The sequence below is a fragment of the Trachemys scripta genome, chromosome 19 (assembly GCF_013100865.1).
Source record: "Trachemys scripta elegans isolate TJP31775 chromosome 19, CAS_Tse_1.0, whole genome shotgun sequence".
In the NCBI taxonomy this organism is placed as follows: domain Eukaryota; kingdom Metazoa; phylum Chordata; order Testudines; family Emydidae; genus Trachemys; species Trachemys scripta.
In genome coordinates this window covers 6,951,852-6,969,174 of record NC_048316.1, presented here as the reverse complement: position 1 = coordinate 6,969,174, position 17,323 = coordinate 6,951,852, and the positions used below count along the sequence as shown (strand labels likewise).

Here is a 17,323-nt window from a genome sequence, read left to right as displayed (position 1 = left end):
GAAGCAAAAGTGGATGGGAACCTGGGAGGCAGTGACCATGAGATGGTCGAGTTCAGGATCCTGACACAAGGAAGAAAGGAGAGCAGCAGAATACGGACCCTGGACTTCAGAAAAGCAGACTTTGACTCCCTCAGGGAACAGATGGGCAGGATCCCCTGGGAAAACAACATGAAGGGCAAAGGGGTCCAGGAGAGCTGGCTGTATTTTAAAGAATCCTTATTGAGGTTGCAGGAACAAACCATCCCGATGTGTAGAAAGAATAGTAAATATGGCAGGCGACCAGCTTGGCTAAACAGTGAAATCCTTGCTGATCTTAAATGCAAAAAAGAGGCTTATAAGAAGTGGAAGATTGGACAAATGACCAGGGAGGAGTATAAAAATATTGCTCAGGCGTGCAGGAGTGAAATCAGGAAGGCCAAATCACACTTGGAGTTGCAGTTAGCAAGAGATGTTAAGAGTAACAAGAAGGGTTTCTTCAGGTATGTTAGCAACAAGAAGAAAATCAAGGAAAGTGTGGGCCCCTTACTGAATGAGGGAGGCAACCTAGTGACAGAGGATGTGGAAAAAGCTAATGTACTCAATGATTTTTTTGCCTCTGTCTTCACGCACAAGGTCAGCTCCCAGATTGCTGCACTGGGCAGTACAGCATGGGGAGAAGGTGACCAGCCCTCTGTGGAGAAAGAAGTGGTTCGGGACTATTTAGAAAAACTGGACGTGCACAAGTCCATGGGGCCGGATGCGCTGCATCCGAGGGTGCTAAAAGAGTTGGCGGGTGAGATTGCAGAGCCATTAGCCATTATTTTTGGCAACTCATGGCGATCGGGGGAGGTCCCAGATGACTGGAAAAAGGCTAATGTAGTGCCCATCTTTAAAAAAGGGAAGAAGGAGGATCCGGGGAACTACAGGCCAGTCAGCCTCACCTCAGTCCCTGGAAAAATCATGGAGCAGGTCCTCAAGGAATCAATTATGAAACATTTAGAGGAGAGGAAAGTGATCAGGAACAGTCAGCATGGATTCACGAAGGGGAAGTCGTGCCTGACTAACCTAATTGCCTTCTATGATGAGATAACTGGCTCTGTGGATGAGGGGAAAGCAGTGGATGTGTTATTTCTTGACTTTAGCAAAGCTTTTGATACGGTCTCCCACAGTATTCTTGCCACCAAGTTAAAGAAGTATGGGCTGGATGAATGGACTGTAAGGTGGATAGAAAGCTGGCTAGATCGTCGGGCTCAACGGGTAGTGATCAATGGCTCCATGTCTAGTTGGCAGCCGGTTTCAAGTGGAGTGCCCCAAGGGTCGGTCCTGGGGCCGGTTTTGTTTAATATCTTTATTAATGATCTGGAGGATGGTGTGGACTGCACTCTCAGCAAGTTTGCAGATGACACTAAACTAGGAGGCGTGGTAGATACACTAGAGGGTAGGGATCGGATACAGAGGGACCTAGACAAATTAGAGGATTGGGCAGAAAAAAACCTGATGAGGTTCAACAAGGACAAGTGCAGAGTCTTGCACTTAGGACGGAAGAATCCCATGCACTGCTACAGACTAGGGACTGAATGGCTAGGTAGCAGTTCTGCTGAAAAGGACCTAGGGGTCACAGTGGACGAGAAGCTGGATATGAGTCAACAGTGTGCTCTTGTTGCCAAGAAGGCTAACGGCATTTTGGGCTGTATAAGTAGGGGCATTGCCAGCAGATCGAGGAACGTGATCGTTCCCCTTTATTCGACATTGGTGAGGCCTCATCTGGAATACTGTGTCCAGTTTTGGTCCCCACACTACAAGAAGGATGTGGAAAAATTGGAAAGAGTCCAGCGGAGGGCAACAAAAATGATTAGGGGTCTGGAGCACATGACTTATGAGGAGAGGCTGAGAGAACTGGGATTGTTTAGTCTCCAGAAGAGAAGAATGAGGGGGGATTTGATAGCAGCCTTCAACTACCTGAAGGGGGGTTCCAAAGAGGATGGAGCTCGGCTGTTCTCAGTGGTGGCAGATGACAGAACAAGGAGCAATGGTCTCAAGTTGCAGTGGGGGAGGTCCAGGTTGGATATCAGGAAAAACTATTTCACTAGGAGGGTGGTGAAACACTGGAATGCGTTACCTAGGGAGGTGGTAGAGTCTCCTTCCTTGGAGGTTTTTAAGGCCCGGCTTGACAAAGCCCTGGCTGGGATGATTTAGCTGGGAATTGGTCCTGCTTTGAGCAGGGGGTTGGACTAGATGACCTCTTGAGGTCCCTTCCAACTCTGATATTCTATGATTCTATGATTCTCTAAAAAGGTCCACCTCCAGGGAGCATGTCTCACCACTCTCTTCCTTGTCCTGTAGGTCTTGCCTCTTACTTCGCTACCCTCTATCACCTTTGACAGGGTGGTCTTTCTGCTGCCTTCGTCAACGGAGCCTATGTTTATACTACAGGCTTCTGACACCATAGCTTGGTTGGTCAGGAATGGGAAGAGGTGTGATCCCTAACGGACATAGCTGTGCCAGCAGAAGTCTCGAGTGTAGACACAGCTATACCGTACTGGTAAAACTGCACTTCTCTTGGTATAGTTTATTTCGCTCCTCAGGACTGAAATGGGGAAGATAGTGATCGCCTTTGTAAGGCACTTTGAGATCTACTGATGAAAAGAGCTAGGGGTTACTGACATACTGGTACAAAGTGCAGCTTTGCAAACTAGGAGCACTTTGCAGCTATAGTATACTGGAATTCCTATAATGGTACAGCGCTCCTGCTGTACATAGGACCTAAGTACCAAGCCCTGTAAAGGCTTCCCCCACCTTATACTAGGGACAAAAGATTAGCCCATGCTGGGCTAAGCTTTGGCCTTCTTTCCTATTAACAGAGAACAGCTGTGCACAATTTTGATTGCTCCTACTTGAGAAAGCTTCTCAATTGCTTTTGCATTTGGCATTTTAACCTACATTGATTCTTTTAAAATTAGTGCCTTGGAGGGAGTGTGGATTTGAGAGAGTGATCACAATCAAGTAAAATGCAACCCTCAGATCTCCTAATCATGGCTGTGGAGGTGCAACTAGGAGTAAGGGGATGAAACGGAGCAAGGTAAAATTGAGGCTGAGTAGCAGAGAAACACTTTGTAACAGTGAGCTCTATTAGACTGGGGGCACGTCTTCACTACCCGCCGGATCGGCAGGTAGCAATCGATTTACTGGGGATCGACTTATAGCGTCTAGTGAAGACACGATAAAATCGATCCCTGATCGCTCTGCCGTTGACTCCGGAAATCCACCGTGGCAAGAGGCGGAAGCGGAGTCGACGGCAGCGGTCGACTCACTGCCGTCCTCACAGCCAGGTAAGTCGACCTAAAATACGCAACTTCAGCTACACTATTCACATAGCTGAAGTTGCGTATCTTAGGTCGATGCCCCCCCCCCATAGTGTAGACCTAGCCTGGGAAATAGTCTCCTGAGGGAAGTAGTGGAAGCACCACTGCTTGAGTCATTTATAAACACAGACAGGGACAAAAATCACCTCTTCCAGGTAACAACCCAGCACTGGGTTAGATGAGCTGGACATGCTAATAAAAAGGCATTTCCCACTGGACAGCATTCTGTGTTTCCTTACTATGCACAGACTGGCCTGTGAACTTAGTGCATGGATCATTTACAAAGAGGACAATTGCCCTCACCCTTGCCTCATGACTCGATTTTTCCTTTTCACTGCAAAGTTGAAAGGAGCAGAACAGTTTGTGTTGCTCAGCTGCATTGCTTGCTGGCCCACAGCACTGCTAGAGCTCCTAGAGCAAGCTGTTTTCTACCCACAGCTGGCCGGTGGTAATGGTGCTAATGTGTCCCAGTAGATTTTGACTCCTGGGAATCACAGCAAGAGCAGCATCACAGCATATCACATTAAAGGTGGGCAGGCAAAACAGGGCGTTTTCGAAAGCCAAGCTGTACTGGGAAAAATTCCCTCCCTATCCCATGGCGGCTTCTTTTCTCAGCATGCCTAGCAGCCTTTTGCTGGGCCCCAAGGCTTCCCTCACCACTCGCTTGTTAGCGCTCAGTGCCCTAGAGCCCATCTGTGGGAAAAGATATTGACAGTAATGGGGAGGGGGGTCCCCAGTCAGACAGACATTGAGCACTTAGCGAGGGAACTGCAGAATGCGGACAAGCTAATAGCGAGCAGCATGCAGAGGCACACTAACTTGGCAGCAGTGGGAAGGGAGTGGAGAATGAACACAGAGGATCAAGCAACTGAGAAGAGAGGGAGCCCATCACAAGGGTTCAGATAAGTGGCAGACTTTCCTCTGATGGTCAAACAGCCCAAAGATTATGTTCTGAGGAGCAAAGAGGCAGGGTGAGGGGACAATAGTAGAAGACACCAAAGATAGGCTCTCTTTTAGGGTAGGGGAGCCTGGAGGGACAAGAAAGGCCATGTCTAGGTAGATTACTGGCAATGTTAAAGCCTGAGTAAAGGGAAGGAGGCAGTAGGGCATAGCAGGATTTTAGGGCGGGCTAATTATCCCAGATGCTGACCCCCTCCCTCTCCGAGACAGCAGTGACATTTTCTTTTTCTAACTCTTTTAGTGTCACCAGAGTGTGGGGTTCTGTGCACAGTCACAATCCCTCAAAGTGGTTTCAGCTGTCCAAGACTGCTCTCCACCGTGGAAAGGTCTCTGGAAGTAAATTCTATGAGTTAGGACAGTCACATTCACCCCACTGATCGGAATAAATGCAGGGGAGTAACGTGGCATGGGTTAGAAAATGGCATACGGGAAGCAAGGGTTTATTTCCTCCCCATTCCCAATCCAGTTTTTCAACTAGTGCCCTGTCATGCATGTGGCAGCTTTAGGAGTCTGCACAGGCCTGCATCATTCCAGGAGCATGATGGCTGGCTTCAGCTGACACTTTCCTCCACAGGAGCATCCATGGAACTCAACACCTCCTCATCACTACTCAGCTGAACTGAGATATCCATTTCCCTATTCCACATTCCTTCCTCCCCTCCCCCCCAAAAAGCTCTGGTTGCAAAGGATGATTTGGGCACATATCAAGGGAATTTCAAAGAGATTTCTGTTCTAGCACTAGGTTCTAAGACAACCATATCTGAATATACTTACTGTTGGCTGGGTTCTAGCAACTTCCTGAACAGCATGGAGAGGGATTCAGTTTTGAGAAGCTTGTTATACACCAATACCCTACGTTGCCTACAGTACTTTTATAACATGCTTTTCAGAGCAAACCCATTTCACATCAATTCTCAATGCTAGCATGGGTCTACTCCTGCTGTGAACATGCTTGTAATGTTGCTGGAGACTGCCAAATCTTCCACTGGGCAGCAACAATGCATGACAATCTAACCGCTTTCGCTGCCGCAAGACCCAGGAGCAACAGCTGAGAAACTGCCTCTTGAACATATTGATCCCTCCTTATCCCTGCCTTTGGTTGCCCAAAAAGGTAGCCAACTTATTTCTAAGCTGCCTTGCTTCAGTCCACATCTCAGACTCATAGACTTTAAGGTCAGACGGGACCATTATGATCATCTAGTCTGACCTCCCGCATGATGCGGGCCACAACTGTAAACAGTCCTAAGATTTTTCTTCCACACGCTGCAAGAGCAAGTTGGCTTCAGCAATGAGATATAGCCAGTTGAGAAAGGAGAGGTTGTGTTGGACCAGTCTAAAGCATCCACTCTGCAGTGCAGCTGCATTCCTCTCCCCTCCCTCCAGGAAAGGTTAGCATCCGAAGCATTAGCAAGCACATACTTTGAGTACTGCTGCTCCATATGGTATTCAACATAACTTATTCCTAATCAGAGGATTAACAGCATTTTTCCCCACTTGTTCATAATTTGCCGTGGCCTTGGCTGTTTAGATGATAGTTTGCAGGCATTTGCATAATGCTATTTATATCGCACCCAGCCATTTGCTGCCTGCCCTTTATCTCCGAAATTCACTGTAGAAAATCATTTCTGAAAAAAGTGCTGCTTTTTAAAGACATTTCTCAGAGCTGATTAAGCACTTTTATCTGGAACATGAAGCTCTTCCAGACACTTCTTGCACACATGCTGGTAGCATACATTAATGGAGAGATCATCAAGCAGAATACTTCAAAGCCATGTATGTAATTTCATACATAGAATGTTTTGTTTGGGGCTTTTTTTTTGGGGGGGGGGGGGGAATACTGTTGAGCCAACTTGTTTTCTGTTGGGAGGGCACTGCATGTGCATTTGCAACTGGCAATGCATTACATATCCTCCCACTCCCATAATAGCGCTTCCTACTCACACTGCCAGATGTAATATGCAGCATGGTGATCAATTGCTATAAAAGTCTACCATCCTGTGCACTCCTGGGCCTCTCTCCCTGAATAGAGGAAAATAGTGCCAGAACATTCAGGTTATAAGCATAGAGCAAGCACCCCACTTCCCCTACACTTGTTGCAGTATAAATCGTCCTTCCAAATCTAAAAACCAAACAATCTGCTCCCCACACATGCCTAGCCACACACTTTGGGGCCTCACACCAGAAGCAGGACAGACAAGATGTGGCTGACTCAAGGCTGTATTTTTCCTGCTCCTACCCTCTTCCTGATTCCTCCCTTCCCATGATGTAGGTTATGGGTAAAATTTCAAAAGCACCATGTGACTTAGAAGCCTAGATCTCATTCAAGTCAATACAACTTAGGCTCTTAACTGTCTAAACCACTTCTGAAAATGAGACAGGCATCTTAGGCCCTTTTGAAAAATCTTACCTTATTTTGAATCAGACATCCATCACATCTGCCTGCACAGAGCCTCACAAAACAAGTTACACAGAAGTTTCTTCTCAACATGTTTTAGGGGAACATATAATTTATGCCTAACCCTCCCTCAGATGCAAGTTTATTGCCAGAGGAATTTTGTTCAGTTTACTCCGAATTTCAGTATCCTGCATCTTTGAGAGTATGGATACTTTACTCCACATTGCATTTGTGATTTGAACCACTAATCAAAAAGATTAAAATTTCATGCTTCACTTGCTCTTCCGTACGCACATATGCCAACAGGGTTGGTTTTCTTGAGCTCAACATTTCATGTCTCTGGTGGCAAAAATAGCAGGATTAAATCACTGAAACTATAAAGGCTCAGATTACCAGACATGTAAATCAAATTCACTACCCAGGGACTCTCCCAAAAGTACCTCCTATGATTTGAATTGTTGGGTACTAGCAGCAAGATACTAGATGCTTTAGGAAAACTAAAAGCTGTGATCCCACAAGGCACAGTTAGAGAATATACGTGTAGCTGCTTAGCTTGGGAAATCTGGGGAGGAATCCTGTCGGTAGCAGGGAGACTAGCTCTGCCTGAAGGGAAATTAATCTGTTCTACAGCTAAGCCCCTTCATACTACCAAGTGGCAGACATCATATAAGCATTACGTTTACAGAAAAATAACCCACGCTCACTGCAAATGGATTGCAGATAAGCCTTCAAGACAGAATACTCAGATATGTGTTTAAGATCCTAGACAGTCACAAAAAGCTAGGAAGGTAGAATAGGAAGTGCCTTGGCCTACAATTATGGGGAAACATCAAATAGAATGGCAATGTTTTTTAACAGGTCTGTTACAAATGGACCCAACCTAATTGTAAAGGCTTGGTAGACACGTACTCAAAGGAAGAGTCAGGCCTAGCAATTGTATTGGCTTGAGTGTGACTAGTGACACTACCGTGGCAGTCCTGGAGGTTGCTCTTTCCTTTGAGATCCTTTCTCTAGCAGTAGGTTAGCAGTGTAAGCTTCCCTCACATTGCCCCCAAGTTTCCCCAATGCTTACTTGAAAGAGACAACTTGAGCGGAAAAAAGGTAGTATATAAACTCCTCTCCCCTATTCAGTCCTTGTTAAAACTGCCAATTTTTTTTTTGCTGTGTCCTTAAACTAAACGCTCATCACTTAGGGGACACAACCAATCTGGGCTGGATTTGAATCAGACAGGATCCATCACCAGTTCCAATTGGCGGTCTAACAAAGATGCTAGTTGAAATCTGTTTCAATACTGTTAAAATACTGTCACCAAACCAATGCCCATTGCAATTACTTTCAATTACACCAGGACTGATGGAAGGGTCCCCCTCTCATTCCTTAACTCTTTTCAGAAAGCCCATGAGTGGAGAAACGAGGAGGCTCATGCCCTGACTCGATTAGGAAAGGTTTGCCTATATAGCTATGCTGGCCAACCTTCCTAGTGGAGATACCGCTTATCCCAGTGAACAGTTCTTTTGCTGGAACAGCTTATACTAGTTTCTCAAACAAACTAAGCTAGATCAGCAAAAATCTGTTTTACTGGTATAACTGCATCTACACGGAGGCTTTTGCTGACAAAGCTACATTGGTTAGGGGAGTGCTTTTCCCCCACATTCCTAACGGACATAGCTACACCTGCAAAACAGGTAAGTGTAGACCAGGCCTCAGTGGCAGCTGAGGGAAGCTGATGCAAAGAGCATAAAGGTGAAAGGTTGGAAGGGAGAGGTGGAAACAGGGAAGAGAGGCAGTGGGAACTTGTATTTGAGAACCAAGCTGACCAGGAGGAGCTGCAGTCACTGTGCAAGTTACCTGGGAGAGAGGCTAACGAGCGGTCCAGTTTTATAAGAGTAAAGTGTTGCACTGCTCCAGGGACCTTTGGTTATATGGAGCTCAGCATTAAGGGAAGACGTAGGGTTGTTAGTTATTTTGCCGGATGGATATTGGTGCAATAATGTCAAAGGTGTTCATTACTGATCTGCTTCACTGATTGGCTTAGAAAAGAGCCATTTGCTTCCACCAGAGCAATGCATCTCACACTTTTCTGGAATACATTAATCTAATAAATATTGTACTCTAGAATCCTCCAGAATGAAATTTAGGAGTGTTTTACGAACTACAGAGCAGCCAGACCTGGGAGGGAGGGAGCTTACCAATTGCATAGCATGTTGCCTCAACGGCAGTAGCAAGAGAAGAGGTAGTCATTTTGGCTAAGTTCATCAGGCCAAACTCCTCAACATGCCTTAAGCCCTTAACTGTCTGTCCAGAGTAGATGTGAGCTTAGGTTAAGGTCTCACCTTTACTTTGAGCATGCTATTTTTATGGACTGCCTTCTGATCTGTTTAAAAAAAAAAAGGTACATCCATCCAAAGCGGCCTGGCTGACATACATTTCATTTGATATCACTGACATTCAACCAATCAAGGAATTTAGATTTGCTTCGCAGGATTTTTAAAGACTTCTTAAACATCAGTTTTACATATGAATGAACCTCAGGCTCTGAATCTTTTAGGGTATACTCCTGAGCTGCAGAGACTCACTATGGCAAGAGAGGAAATGTATTTGAGTAAAAATTGAGCAAGAAAACAGATTGATGGTATTTTTAAATCTTAAGAAGAGACCTACTCTTTGATCCTTGAATGGAGCCTGCAGTTAATGTTGCCTCCTTGAAATGGAAATACCAATCCAATAGTCTTTCCATTTTAACATGAATGCAAAGGTGAGATGCAGTCCTTGTAGAAAAGAGTCTAATTTTAAAAGGATCTAGTAGTGAACTTTGAGAACTTTAAGGTTTTGAATCAATGAATCTTACAGTCCCTTCTCTAGTAAGCTCTCGTTCCTGCAAAAGACTGGAAACTTTTTGATATGCAGAAAATTGGACCTTTTAAAGACTATTCAAATTCAAATTTTTAGTATTAATTTCCCCCCCTCAACTTAGTTTCTCAGACACCTGAGTCTTCTAGCGAAGAACCAACAGCAAAGAGTGAAATCTTGGCCCCACTTAATTCAAATCAGTTTTGCTGTTGACTTCCATGGAGCCAGAATTTCAATACAAGGGTTTAAAGCCTTTCAGTGTCAAGTATCAAAAAATAAATAAATAAATTTTTTAAAAAAATTTACAGCACAGCACAAGCTCCACTCAGCACAGTCTCCCAGCCAAGGACCAGGACAAAAGGAATGTAATAAAGTAGGCCGGCATCCTCCAGCCAGGTGGACCCCAGAGTGCTTTACGAACCAGCTACAGAAAACCACTTTGCCCACCGCTGAATGGCAGCCACTTTAGGTGGAAGTGGACAGCAGCTTATTAGCATTACACAACAGTTTAAAGAGAGGAAGTAAAGAGTATCTATAGCCAACTGAAACTATAGGGGGAATTGAGAGAGGCAGAATATCGTTACCCAAGGTAGAATTTGGCCAGGATATTCTTATGAAGTGCAGAAAGGGAGCCCTTTGAATCATTAGGCATTCAAACACTTTCTAGGGGTTCTGACGAGGAGGTGAATAGACTCTGAGGCACAAAGGAGGTTTTCTGAATAAAAGGGAGGCCAGCAAGTGAGCCTCCCTATTCCTGGCCAATTCCCTCAGTCTGCTCCCCCACTCTCACTGCCAGGAGCCCCCTCTCTAGCCTCCCCGCCCCTCAGGCCATGAAACATCTCTGATAAGGTTTGTTTCTCTCCATTACAGCTCGACAGGGAGAACGGAGCTGAAAGCTAAAGCTCAACTGGGGACGTTATAAAGGTCAGGAGTAAAGAGGGGAAAAGAAACCGGGGCAGAATTTACTCAAGTAAACAAGTCCCAAGAGTTAGGTTTCATTCAGGAAATGGCACCTCAGGCAGCACAGCACCTTTTAAAACCTTTTTGGGACAGTGTTTCAGCACTGATTCAGAAGAAAGAGTATCCTCAGTGAATTACCACTAGACTCACTTCAGCACCTTGCATTTTCCTTGGAAGCTTCTCACCCCAGCACTAGCCTGGTTCTACCTTGCTTTGCTAGGGAGATCTAATGGACAATCAAAGCTGGTAGGACAGTAAGTAATATTATGTCCATTTAATTCTGCTCTTAACTAAAGTATCTCCCCCACTATGTCCATTCACCCTCAGATCATGCTGCTTTCTCCAAGATATACAGGTGCTTTTCCAGAGTATTCATCTTTGAGTTCTATAAAATGTCAGGGGGAAAAAATCCAAGTTTAAAACACAACAGAAAACCCCCATCTTTTCATGTTCTCTGTGTGTGTGTGTGTGTGTATATAATCTTCCTACTGTATTTTCCACTCCATGCATCTGATGAAGTGGGTTTTAGCCCACGAAAGCTTATGCCCAAATAAATTGGTTAGTTTCGAAGATACCACAAGTACTTTTTTGGGGGGAGAAAATTCAATAGACTTCACTTGAATAGATAAAGTCAAAGCACCCCAGATTATCTGCAACTTCTTAATGTAAAATATTTAGCTGCAGAGATATTTACATGTTAATTTTAAAGGCTTCAGCTATTTTTGCTTCTAAAAGAAAATGTGCATTTTCTTCAGGGCATTTGAAATCAGACATAAGAATAACTGCAAATAACCAAGAAAATAAAAATCTCTGAACTAGACTCTACGGTTTTGTGAAGAATTACTCTGTTCTCAAGCTAAGCTCAGTCTCAATTATTGTAAATTGCAGGCAATCTTTATGCCAGCAGTATACAAGTAGTATTAAATAGATTCAGACAGACAGACTATTTTTAAGTAACATTAAGGGTGTTACTGACAAGTGGAAGAAAATGTAAAAGGCTAACATTCTTAACTCATGCTGTCAGGCTCTCCCCATCCCCCTATCACAGCAGGAGTGCAGGATGGTGTAGCAGGCTTAACGTTGAATCACTCGGCTCTCTACTCATTGTGCTACCCCTTATTTCAATAACTTGTTATTGTCTGAAGTTCTATTTTAGCCCAATTCTGCATTCCTAACACCCAGCAGGAGCCTCTCGGTGCACAAGAAATGCAGGAGCTGCCCTTTTAGCAGTGATTTCCTTCCCACAAGGACATTACAAGATTTTTTAAAAGCATTCAAGTCCAATAGCCATGTACTAGAGATCAGGTCTGAGACAAGAGATATATTTATACCTTATACCTCCCTGGAGTTGTTACTATTTGTTGGTTAAATATTGTTTGCCTTTATAGCCATACACTTCAAAGCACATGTTATGTATCCAATAGACATCCTGTTAATGAAGATGGAGAGGTTTTGAGTTATTACAAAACTCCCCTTACATTTGTGACACAAGCTTGACAAATCAGTTGAGTGACTACAGTTTATCAAACCAATCCAACTGCTACATCTGCATACAGATGATCCACCAGAACTATCCATGTTGTCCTTCAGGGCAGGTATCTCTTTTCTATGCTTGTACAGCACCCAGCACAACAGGACTCCAAGGTGGTACCATAATCAATATTTATTAACAAGGCTCTGCAAGACCAGTGATCTTAACTCAACATGAAGGCTAGCAAGTCCAAGAGAGGCGTTTACATTAGGAGTCTAAGCTCTGTTCAGCTACATAACACGAAGAGTTCCCCACCCTAGATATCTTTACCAGATTAAAGAGATTTTATATTAAAGTCCGCAGAATCTCCTGACTGTAGATTATGTACCAGATTCAGTGGCTTTTTTTTTTTTTTTTTAAAAAGGTAAATGCAAGGCTTCCTGTTCAGCAGAGGTCCTCCCTGCTCCCCAATCCCCTGAAGACTATTCCCTTTTTAATTTTATCCTATTGGCTACATTGTACTGTGTATTTTTTTCTAAGATTTAAGTTCAATGACAGCAAACCTGAGTATGTGTCAGGTGAGGCAAGTCCCTCCCCTCATCTCCAACACTAAAGTAAAGATATATTTAAAACAACCTGTCATAGCACTTCTTATCCAAATAGATTGTAAAGCATCGTATAGGCTTTTAGTAAGAGACTGGAAAGGTGATCTATCATGTCACCTACCATTGAATGGCAGCTGACCATGGGGTTTAGCAAGGCTGTTAAACAGCACACTGCAACACTACGCAGTTGTTCCAGGAAAGTGAAGAACTCTATGGCCTTCCTCATATTTTTCTGAGGATTGTTTCTTAGGAGAAGTCATCTCTTGGACCACTCCGAACCTTTTAATTTCTTTATCCTTCCCACCTGCACTGTGTTTTTCCCAGCCTCATAGACCACCGAAAAAGGATCTACCAATCCGTTTGAGAATCACTCTGATATCTAACTGATGCTCAAAGAGAATTTACATACGCAAAGTTCGCCAAACTGGAATTGGAGCAGAACATGTGGCTAAAACACCACTATCTTTGGAGAAAAACCTATGGGACCTTTACTGAATACAAGGGGTCAGGACCGTGGCACCTTCAAAGGCCACATATGTTCTTCAGTGCATGACAGTCAGGTCCGTTAAGACAAGATGTGCAGTGTAACAGAAGACCCAATGGTATCTTGCAGAGCTACTTAGAGTAAGATTCTGACCGTGCACTCAACAGGGCAGTAACTCAGCCTCACTAAATCAAATCTTGTGCACACATTAAAAATTGATGCTTGCTAGCAGAGCCAGTGTTCCCTGTGACACAGATTTCTGTGGCACAGCAATACTGAATCTTGCAGAACACTAGAATTTCTGTGGCAATTCATTAAAACCGTTTTGAATTTAAGGAAAAAAGGGGACCATTAATACACCATTCCTTGTGTTGTTTTAAAATTAAGATCTGTGGAATTTAATAAAAAGGTTTTGGATTTTGTTCTGGCACAGCTTCCAAATTCCCAGTTTTCCATGAGCTGCAGAATTCTGTAGTGACAATGCATAACGACGCTGTAGAAGTTGTCCAGAAGAAACCAGGTAATTTGGGTAGCTACAGCTGGGACTTATGGAACCCAGGACTCAGACAGAGGCAGCTAGGGGGGAAATTTTGAAAAGAACAAAAGGCAATCAGGCACCAAACTCTTGCCATTTTATCACGAGTCTTGCAATATTTGGAATTTCTCTTAAAGCTCCAGGTGCCATGTTATTACATGAGAATCTCAGCTTTCACTTACAAAAAGAGTTATAGCCATCATGGTTTCAGAGAAAAGCTTAAAAACATGAACCCTAGTGACTCAAACAACAGAAAGCAAATAAAAAGAACCCTAAGATTTATTATTTAAAATCTCATGATTTGAGGTGTCTGACTCGTGATTTTTCTATGCTTCAGATTGGTAATACTGCAACTCCCCTGACTTTCAATTGTAGCTGGGTGACTAACTTCTGCTTGTGCCTTTGAAAATCTCCCCCTTCAGGCTTTTGGCACTAGAGTAGACTACATCTTCTCTTATCCTTCCCCACCCCTTTACTGAGAGGCCATACAGATCCAAAATCAAGGTCAATGAAGGGAGAAGAATGGACTTCAACTACCAGTTCCCAGTCTCAACAATCACTGACAGTAAATAGCCACCACAGTGTACTTCTCCCCCAATATCTACCAATGAATCCAACATAGGGGACAAGCACAGTAACTGGAAGTTTCAAGCTAAAATGATCAGCAGCAAAATTTACGTTGAAGTTTAAACTTTCAGCTGGTTTCACAGTTAATACCTTACTGAAGTGAATGGATCAGACGTATCCAACACAAGGGTAAAAACATCAGAAGCTGCTGAAGCCAGGCCTATATTAGGGCTCTGACCACTGCAATTGAAAGGATAGAAGCACTAGTGGGAAGTTTCCTAAAACTTCATAGTGTGGATGCTGCCTTCCACTGCAGAGAAAGAGGTGAATACTGTAGTCCTTTTAAACCTTGGAATCCTTGTTACCGCAAATAGGTAACAGATTCAGAAATCTCAAAACCTTGGTTTAAGACACAGAACAAGCCTCATAATTCTCTGATCCCAATCTGAACAGCTGAAGGTGGTGTTGACTGGCACTAGAAGTGGCAACATCAAGCCTAGGGTGAGGGTGGCTGCCAATTTTGGGTACTAGGAAAGAATAAAGTACATGGGAGGGAGTTTAGGAAAGGGAGAAGATAAATGGTCCAAGACTCCAAAACCGTTTCCCTTTAGAAAAGATATTTCCATGAATGAGTGAACAATCTGCACTTCTAACTCAGCAGTTCTCTATTTTACCATTAAGACTATTAGTTGTTTAAAAGGGACAAAATTTCAACCCAAATACTGCCTTAAGTAGAAATTTCATTTGATAGAAACTATCTTTCTGGGTAAAGAGAGCTCACACTACATTGCAGACACCTTGCGCCCCTCCCCCCCCAAAAAAACCACACCTAACACTTTTCAGGACTAAAGTCAGTCCAAGAGCTAGCCTGCATATTAGTGAGCAGCTTCAGAATAATCATTCTTCACCGATATCAATGATGCTCTTACAGGGAAGTAAGAACAGCAATATTAAGATATAGTACTCTTGAAAGCAAAAATACTGCCAAGTGGGGTAAGGGGAATTCCCCCCTCCCAATTTGCAAATCAGATTTTGTAAAGTAGTTTCCAGTCTGCACAAATTGGCAGCTTCTCCTTGTCAACCAGATAGATTGTTGCCAAAAGATCCCCTCCCAGCCTCAGACAAGTATTTTAGACACCCCAAATTTTCCTTTTAGCTTCTTTAATGCACCAGAAAGAGCTTGGGGAAGTAGGGCTAATGAAGAACTAGGTGCTTGATGAGAAGAATGAGCTTGTAGCAGAATCAACTGAACTCGAAGTCTCAAACCTGTTGGGGCCAGTCTGGAGCTATTAGGATCATGGTTGTCCTCTCCACTTTCATGTCCCTGAGGGAGGAGTAGAAGACAAAGCATGTCACAGCAGTTCAGCTCAGTGGGTGGAGGAAACTGCCACTTCCCAACTGTCACATTGTCTGAAACGGATGTAAAGTCTTTTTGACTGTGTGTTGGTTCCTGAGCATGCAGCTCCACCAAGTAGATCCACTTGCCAGGTAGGTAGCTCTTTTAGAAGCTAAGGACAGAAATCACAGCTGAAGTAGGACAATGAGATCAGAGAATCTTACATCCTATTACCTATTAACTTCTTAAACCACAGAAAATGTATGTGGAGGGGGTGGGGGACAAAACAAAAATAGAGGTCTACATACCAAAATGAGAAGCTTAAAACAAAAAAGTGAACTAGAATGCCTTGCAATTGAACATAACAGGCCTAACTTAATAGGCCTAGCTGAAACACACTGAAATCACTAAAATCAGTGATATTCTATGACTCTATGCACTATACAGAAAAGGCAGTTTAGGCCACGGAGGTGAGGAATTATGCACAACTAGGAGACCACAGAATCAAATGAAAAAGTTTCTGAATGGAGAAGCTACTAGAGTGAAATGACTATATTTGTATTCATGTAGATAAGTATGCAAATATACAGAAGGATTAAAATATCAGCTTCCTCACCAGGAAAAGGACATTGACTGCACACTACTGACAGACGTTAAAGGAGCAACTAAATTTAACAAAACAGTAGTAACCAACTTTGGTCAATTGTCACAAATCAATTGCCACGATGGGAATTTCTCTCTAAACTTTATTCTAACTCCTTAAAGGATTGCTTCTTGGAAGAACTAGTTTCTAGAGCACACAAGATGGAAGGCTCTCCTTGAATAGGAATTGATTCAACAAGCAACTCTACAGAGGCTACTAAGTAACAGTGACCACAATACAAATAAAGGTCAACATCCTCAGAGGAGGAATTGTCCCAAAAAGTAGCACTGTAACATTTAGCTCTAGAAAGAGGTACAAAAAGGAAGATGAAGCTAATCACGTGATCCTAGTCAAAACTCAGCATGGAGCTGCTGAAAGCATATCAAACTCCTAGAAGGCATTTATACCTCTAAGCAAAAAAGGAAGCTGAGAGAGGGTTGCACAATATGGTTCTATGGCCAGATTCAAGAGGTTATTTGAGCTGCACACAGTACCATTTTTTGAAGGAAACGGTATTAACTGTAGTGAAGCCAACAAAAAGGAAAAATAAAATCTAAGAACTGAGGAGGACTCTAAAGAGCAAATAGCTGAAAGACATGAAAACAAAATAAATTCCTTAAACAAGTCAAAAGCTGGAAGCTTGCAAGAGAACAGGTTTGTCTGATGAGCTACCAAGGAGTAAAAGAACCAATTAAGGAGAACTAGAATACTGTAGAGAAACTAAATTATTTCTGTGCATCACTCTTCCCCACATAGGGGGTTAGGGATACCCGGACCCATACCAAAAGGAGACCATACTGGAGAAAAACCTCAAAAGCAACAAGTCCCCAGCACTGGATTATATCCATAAGGTATCTAACAGTTCTGAGGGAATGAAATAGCTGGGCTACAACAAAAATAGGAACTCAGTTAAATCAGCGACTAACTAAAAAGAAGGGTAGCAAACATCCATAGTTTTAGAAAGGTGGTAGGTGTGGGTCCTGGGAAATAGACCAGGAAGCCTTACTTCAGTACCAGTCTCATCCAGTATGGCAATTCCTTTGGTTTTATGTCTTCTGAGCTAAAGATGTGATCCTGGTTCTTTCCTGGTGGTGGTGAACAACATCTGAGTTTTCCGAGCAGAGTAAGACTAATCAGAGAATGGCTTGAAAATTGAATGGGGAGGGATGTTGGAC

At 43.4% G+C, this 17,323-nt stretch overlaps 1 protein-coding gene across 2 annotated transcripts in view; it reads right to left on the bottom strand.

Moving 5' to 3' along the window:
* The window catches only part of SSU72 (SSU72 homolog, RNA polymerase II CTD phosphatase), a 63,810-nt gene that overhangs the window by 20,463 nt on the left and 26,024 nt on the right, over window positions 1-17,323 (bottom strand). The window lies entirely within an intron of this gene.